The 8,268-nt window shown below is 37.1% G+C and overlaps 1 long non-coding RNA gene across 1 annotated transcript; it reads left to right on the top strand.

Annotated features, from left to right (window-relative positions):
* Positions 1 to 2,012: 2,012 nt before the first annotated feature.
* LOC127490517 (uncharacterized) lies at positions 2,013 to 7,818 on the top strand. Its single transcript, XR_007918501.2, has 3 exons — positions 2,013 to 2,127; positions 5,290 to 6,508; positions 7,554 to 7,818. It is a non-coding gene; the product is annotated as an uncharacterized lncRNA (long non-coding RNA).
* Positions 7,819 to 8,268: the final 450 nt, after the last annotated feature.

Below are 8,268 nucleotides of genomic sequence, written 5' to 3'. Positions count from 1 at the left end.
CAAAATGGCAAAGGTGGCTGCCCTTAACTTCTATCCCTAGTTACAGGAGAAGAGAAGCCAAACATCAGTCACTAGATCAAAGCAGATACCACAGTTTGTAGAGTCAGCTTCCCAAACCTCCAACTTGCTGTCACCCAGTTGGTCCTGTAACTGATTATTCAGTAGCCAATGTGCATTTTCCTCAGGTATGTTGCTTCTGGTTGAAAAAGTACATAGAGAAGTAAATTTTTAAAAATGAGATCATTGACTGATTATCTTTTAAATTGAATTCCTTTGTCAAAGTAATTGAGCATTAGCTTAAGGTAGTGGATAAAGTATTAAGAAATCCGTAAGTGATGATAGTGGGATAAACTCATGTCCTGCATATTTATTTCATTTGGGACAAATGATGACAAGAGGCTTCTGTGAGCAAGCTGCCTCCAAAGCAACGATGATGCATCAGTTTTGGTCTCTCTTGTCAGCAGAGTAGACCCTCGATATTGGCAGTAACCAGATCAATTTTGTTGAAGGAAACTCAAGGCAGTATCTTTGTCTCTGAAGCCCTGGATGATTTATTCACTACTTATTTTGGGAAAAAAGTATATGATATCCAGAGAGTAGGTCAGATTGAACACTTGATTACTGATATTCTTGTACAAAGGGAACCTTTCTCATGAGTTATAAATATTCTCATACTCTGTGCCTATTTCATGAGGCCTATCCATATACTCTTCTCCAATCTTATTTCTCCCAAGCCCCTGAGAGTTTCATCAAACACTTGGCAACTGCCCATGTGTCATTATGGACTGTATTTCTACCCACCTCTTTTTTCAGAACAACATCCTAGCAAAATGCACTGATCTACATTCTGATCACTGGGTATGTTTTATTTCCAAATTGTATCATAGAGCCGTCCTTGAGTGAGGTTGTAATGATATAACCATCTGTTTCTAGCCAGTGTCAGTCTATTGTGCAACATACTCAGTAATGAAGCTCCAAGTTTCTTCTTCCTCAGTAATCTGAAAATACTTATGAGTCTATGAGGATGGGTTGATAAAAAAGTGGCAATGCAAGGTAACAAGTACCATGAAAGTAAAAGTCAGTAGTTCATGTAACTTACTTGAGCCTGTTTGCATATACAATACTTCTATCGAATGAGAAAGAACTTCTCTGTGTATTCAAATCTTGATCAGTAAACCCATTTAAATGACTGTAAGCCTGTGTTGTACAGTCAGATATAAGCATTGTACCAAAAACATACAGTTCTAATCAGTGCAGAGAAGATACTTCTTCATAGAATAGTTTGTGAGATTTCTCCCCCCCTACTTCTCGGGACCTACTTGGTGAGTCTCCCAGCGGAGTTCAGTAGAAGTTGTATACAGCATCCTGATCGGTTATAGACCCTTGTGTGTCTTAAGTCACGTGATAGCACCAAAAAGAAAAACAGCTTAAAACCAAGCCTGGAACACTTGTAGACTATGTTTCTTGCTTTGAACTTCATTGAGAACAGTTAGTCTTAGAGGCCACTTCACAAATTGGCTGAGGAAGCAATTCTAAATGTGGTGTCTATATATTCTGAATCCAAAGAAGCTCTCTAAGACGTGTCCCTCCTAATAAAGGAGGTAAAAAGGGCAGCAACTTGTCTTTCAGGATGGAGGCAACACATAATCAAGTTCTAGGTCAGTGGGCCCCTAAAAACTTAGGTGTGATCACAGGCCCTGGCATATTTTTGATTTTTGACCTCATCCCATCTGGCACACATGAATTTTAGCACATTGTTTACCAGTAGGTCGTATTAGTGTTATGTCAACCATGTATAGACCAATTAATGACCTGTGCAGTAGCAAGATGCTAAAGATTCCTGCATGCCAGATTTTGACAAAAAGCCAGAAAGTTGATAAGTTTGAGGTAAGTCAATGAAATACACTATTTCCCCTGTCGGGGAGATAACTGTATCTGAGATACTTTGTTGTTGGTGTAGAGTTTTTAGAAAAGTATTTGTGACATCAATAGCTGCAGTTGCTAGGGTACTTGCTGATTTATTCTAATCATAAGTGTTTGGAACAGGTTCTAAAATTGAGGTTATTGTATGATCAGATATGTGAGAATTTAATATTCTAAGACGTGTATCATTCGTGGGCCAAAGAGGTGAGTTAAATGAAGATGTTGTAATTATCACTTTTGTAATTTCAAGTCTTTGTTGTGATGGTAGTCTCTGCCATTTCTCCAGGAATAGAATGTTGTCTTTGGGTTGCTATTTTGTGAGGATACATGGATCTTTCTGGTGGAGACTGTTGTACTGGCTTCCATTTGGTCCTTCCTACCAGAATGGTTCTCATCTCATATTGGGAAGGAAAAATAGGAATTCATCCAACGACTAAGTATTATAATCTACTGCACATTCAGGATCTGAGAAATGAGAACTGGGTAGATTCTTAAATATAACTGGTCCTCTGTGATACATAACTAAGAGAAATCTTTATTACTTACTTTATTTTTTTAGTGCATATTGTACAATTTATTAGTTCAATTTCTTTTTTTTTATACTATGAGCATTTCTTTTTTTTTCTTTTCTTTAAACTTTTATTTAATGAATATAAATTTCCAAAGTACAGCTAATGGATTACAATGGCTCCCCCCCCATAACCTCCCTCCCACCTGCAACCCTCCCCTTTCCCACTCCCTCTCCCCTTCCATTCACATCAAGATTCGTTTTTGATTCTCTTTATATACAGAAGATCAGTTTAGCATACATTAAGTAAAGATTTCAACAGTTTGCTCCCACACAGGAACATAAAGTAAAAAATACTGTTTGAGTACTAGTTATAGCATTAAATCACAATGTACAGCACATTAAGGACAGAGATCCTACATGAGGAGTAAGTGCACAGGGACTCCTGTTGTTGACTTAACAAATTGACACTCTTGTTTATGGCATCAGTAATCAGCCTAGGCTCTTGTCATGAGCTGCCAAGGCTATGGAAGCCTTTTGAGTTCACCGACTCTTATCTTATTTAGACAAGGTCATAGTCAAAGTGGAAGTTCTCTCCTCCCTTCAGAGAAAGGTACCTCCTTTGATGACCCGTTCTTTCCACTGGGATCTCACTCGCAGAGATCTTTCATGTAGGTTTTTTTTTTTTTTTTTTTTTCCCCCAGAGTGTCTTGGCTTTCCATGCCTGAAATACTCTCATGGGCTTTTCAGCTGGATCCGAATGCCTTAAGGGCTGATTCTGAGGCCAGAGTGCTGTTTAGGACATCTGCCATTCTATGGGTCTGCTGTGTATCTCACTTCCCATGTTGGATCATTCTCTCCCTTTTTTATTCTATCAGCTAGTATTTGCAGACACTAGTCTTGTTTATGTGATCCCTTTGATTCTTAGTCCTATCATTATGATCAATTGTGAACAGAAATTGATCACTGGGATCAGTGAGATGGCATTGGTACATGCCACCTTGATGGGATTGAATTGGAATCCCTTACTTGAAAGAATCCATAGTCCTCTCAGTGAACTATGGTGGAGTTTGAATTCCCCAAAGATTAGTGTAGTCTCTGAGCCCCCATCTAATAACCTCTCAAAGATTTGGGTATTTCTTTTACCTTTGGAAAATGACTGTAGATCTCTTTGTAGAAGAATGCAGGAAAGATTTGGGATACTAAATCCTTCAGTAGTACTGGCCTCCTTCTCATTAAATGGATTCTGACTCTGTACTGTCTTAGATCTAAAAATGGTTGAAGAATCATTCAGATGATTAAATTATCTGAAAGATCCCACTTCCACAGTTGATAAGTTGACCAAAATCCTTGAGTCAGCTTGACCAACTCATAAGAAGCTGAATGATCAAAATATTGGTTGGGAATGGGGGAATCAGAAGAACATGTTGTTTAACATTATCTTGTACTGACAGTATAATAGTACCTAGTAGCTGAGTCATTCAGTGTTACTTTTGCAAGGATAACACTCAAAAAAGAGCCATATTTGTTAAATTATCTGCCCTAGTTTAATATTTTTATTATCATGTGGAATTGATGAAAGGTCTCTTTATATTCTCTCATAGTTGGCTAAACATTTTCTTGTTCTCATTTACTTTGTCCAAACAAGCTACATATGCATTTTATTTTGTTTGTTTGTTTTTACTGAATACCTACAAATCCTAAATTTGAAATATTCTGAAGTCAGTTAATACTTTTAGAAACTTTATGCTAGCTTGCTCTCATAAATAACAGTCCTACTGTGATCATTTTAAGATATCAAAAGAAACTATCTTTTATTCTAGGGTTGCAGAAGACAGGCATGTCTCTGTAGCTTTTAATACTAATTAGCAATGTTCATTAGCTTGGGCCAAACACATAGAAAACGACTACTATCAGAGAACGATTTGTGAAAATTATGGATCAAAATGTTTTTTTAGATGGTAGATGAAACCAGTCTCAGAGCTTAATTGTCTTGAGATAATTTTTCTCTTTATTCAATTCATAGAGTCAAGTTTGTTTGACTTAAAAATGGATGAAGGTGGAATGAAATCCACATCTTCACAGCTGATCTATAACAATGGTGATATACACTTTGTGCAAACCTATTAAAATGAATAATGGTGCCCTCATACACCATTGAAGTCATGTTACGATGAGAAATCATTCATCAGAAATGCATATAAATCTGGAATTCAATTAATCATCTCATACAATGAGTTAGTCTCTTGCAATTTTTATTCTAATAAATTTCTTCTTCAAATAAAATTCAGTTGTTACTGGAAAATATCAAACCACCAGTTCTTAAAAGCACATACGGGTTTGGAACTAAGCCCAATAAAATTTATGATAAAATATAAAAAATAAAGAGCTAAAATTAAGTAAAATTATTATAGGGAACAATACTGAATTTCAGGTGTAATACAACACATTTTAGTTTTTAACAAAACACATTATTAGGAGTTTTAGAATGAAATTTAAAACAAGATTTAATATATTCAGTGAATAGCTGATGACAAGAAGAATGTAGCAGTATTAGAAAATTCCAGAGGTGATCTAATATGCTTTACTAAAATAAGCATGCTACATGTTAACATTAAAAATGCATTATCATTCCGAAAGAAGGAATTGTTTGTGGCTGAGAAACTCCAGATACTGATGTTTGGGTGCATAATGCGAGATAAATGGAGGCAAGCTTTTAAGCTTTTTTTTTCCTTTGCAAATGCTGAAATATTGCTACAACCATATAATCAATTAAAAATATTACTGAGTTTGGGAAATATGTCAGTGACTGATTTATTTTCCCATTTCTTTCCTATTTGGTATAACCCCGGTGCCAGTTGAACTCACTGATGAATTTTGAAGCAAGAAATAACCTGACTTCAAGTACAATTTATAAGAAATTCTGATGATGCTACTGTATCAGCCTTCCTCTTCATTTCCTGAGAAGAAACCTAATTCAAATTTCTCTTCCACGACTGTTCATTCACCCAGAGTGAAAAAATTCAGATCTATTATCTCTCAGTGTTATTTTTTATCACTGTCTACTTCCTTTGATGTAGTTGTAGAGATGTGAATTAAATAGATAAATAGTATGTATCCCATAATACTGACACCACAAATGGTAAGAATTATAGGATCCATAAGTTTGTATATTAAATGTTACATAATTATTCCAATTTCATGTCTAGCTTCAGAAAGACTTGCCCTGACACAAGTTCTGTCTTTTGTTATTTTAAGTGACACCTCTTCCAGTGATTCATGGAGTGGAATGTATTTAAATGGACTCGGTTCTGAGGAAACTGGAGTGCAAATAAGAATCACATCCATCCATGCTCTTTCTCTGAAATATCTTTTATATGAGAAAAGCTGAAGTGTGCTGCATTGATTTCCTATTGCTACTTAACAAATTACCACACATTTAGTGGTTTAAAAAATTGTCAGAATTCTAGAGGTCAGAACTCCTAAAATCAGCATGCCAGTTGGGCTGCACTGCAGCTGAGGGAGCAAGGGGAGCTCTGTTGCCTGGCCTTCCTTGGCTCCTGACTTGCTGCTTGGCTTTCAAAGCCAGATGCACAGCAACTGCTAGTTTCTCTGCCTGTTTTCCACTTTGTTCTTGTTTCCTCTTGTCATCGCATAGCCTTCCTTGATTTTGATCTCTTGCCACTCTCCTGCAAAAACTCTAGAAATGACACGAGCCCGCCTAGATAACCCAGGGTAATCGTCCCATATGAAAATCTTGAATATGATCGCATCTGAAAACTCACTGCTGCTATGAAATGTAACATAGTCACAGGTGCTAGGATATGGGAATCTTAGGGGCCAGAGGCACTGTTCAACCTACCATAGCATACTCATGACATCCCTTTGTTTGCGTTTCAGTTTTTTTCCTTAGAAAAATCTGTTTATTCACTCTATTTCAGTATCTTCTGAAAAAGACTAGTATGTTGGGTACTCAGGTGTGCCAAGCCCTAGACTTGAAATACTGAGATGAATATGGGAGGCAGCCACATGCTCCCAGAGTTTGCCGTGCTTTGAAGCAAAGAGCCAAGTAAGAAGGTAATGTGTTCCAGTTTATGTAGTACTTATTGACCTGTTATGAGGGATACCTAATACAGACAAAAAAAAAAAAAAAAAAAAAAAGAAGCTTGCTGGTAGAGGCGTTACTTAGATTGAAACCTAAAACATACATGAGGGAGAATGGGTTGTGGGGGACACTGCAGGCAGAGAGAACAGCATAACCAGAGACCAAGAACCTAAGGGGGATGACCCATCATTCTGGAATGTGTGTAGCAAAGGAGACTTGAGAAGAAGGATGATGGTGGAGCAGCTATCTAGGTTTAAGTGAAGCTGTCATATCATTAGACTTTTTTTATTTTCTGAAGATTTTTCTAGTTACAGTGCGGAAAATGTATTGAAGAAATAAAACCAGATGTGGGTCAGAATCTATTTTAAAATATATTTGCATCCCATATGGGCTCCAATTTCAGTCCCAGCTGCTCCACTTCTGATCCAGCTACTTGCTGATGTAACTATAAAAGTATCAGAGGATGGTCCAAGTCCTTGGGCTCCTGCATACACATGGGAGACCTGGAGGAAGCTCCTGGCTCCTGCCTTCAGCTTGGACCAGCCTTGGCCATTGCAGCCCTCTGGAGAGTGAACCAGCAGAAGGAAGATCTCTGTCTCTCTGAAACTCTGTCTTTGAAAATAAAATCTGTAAATATGATTGCATCTAGTTCTCTTTTGAACCCCTTAATTACTGAGTCTTTAGGTGACTATTTTTTTATTTCTGTAAGGTGTTGACTTCTTTTTTGCACCAGTGCCCAAATACATGTTCTCCCTGCTGGCAATACTTTACTTCCTGTTCTTACTTTACTTTTTTATTTCTCTTTTTATTTATTTGAAGAGCATAGAGAGAGGGGTTGTGGGAGGAGAGAGGGGACAGGGAGGCAGAGAGAGATCTTAGTCTGCTCGTTCAGTACCTACATGGCCACAGTGGACAGGGCTGAGTCAGGCTGAAGCCAACAAGTAGAAGTCTTTTCTGGGTCTCCTATGTGGATGGCAGGAGCCCAAGCACTTAGGTCATTTTCTGCTGTTTTCACAGGCATATAAGTAAGGAGCTAGATTGGAAGTGGAGCTGCCTGGACACCATCCAGCATCCTTATAGGATGCTGGCATCACAGGCAGCTTAACCCACTAAGCCATAATGCAATCCTCATTACTATTTCATTTAAATCTGCCTAAAACTCCCAAAGATAAGTATTCTGTTCTATCCTCCCATAATGGCTGGCACCTGTTCTTTGTGCCAAGCAACTTTTCATTGAATAAACAAGAAAGAATTAAATATTTTCTCAGGAAAAATCATGAATTTTTACATTTCACTCTTTGAATTCAAAAATTTTTACCGTCTTTTTATCTTTGTTGATATTTTTATTGACAAGATCTTGTCATAATGTATTCTCTCTATTGTGTAAGACTTGGCTTTTTTACTTCTTTGAATATATTTACAATATGCTACTTTGAAGCCTTTTTGCTAAACACAGCATCTGATACTCAAAAGTCTGTTTTAATTCCCTGATTGTTTCCTGTGTGTTAATCATACTGTCCTACATTTTTTCACAGGTCACTAAAAAAGAAAAAACTGACATTGAAAAAATTTATATATTTATGTTAGATAATAACTTGTTGATGAAAACTCCCCTCTCTCCATTCCACAGTTTGTGATTTGCTTGGTTATTTTCTTTTGTGTTCAGTGGACTTATTCTGGGATGTCTATTCACCTCACTGTTATTTTCATGTTTTCTCTTAGATTGGGTTCC

Source organism: Oryctolagus cuniculus, chromosome 6 (assembly GCF_964237555.1).
Source record: "Oryctolagus cuniculus chromosome 6, mOryCun1.1, whole genome shotgun sequence".
Classification (NCBI taxonomy): domain Eukaryota; kingdom Metazoa; phylum Chordata; class Mammalia; order Lagomorpha; family Leporidae; genus Oryctolagus; species Oryctolagus cuniculus.
This window is presented reverse-complemented; position numbering and strand designations above follow the sequence as displayed.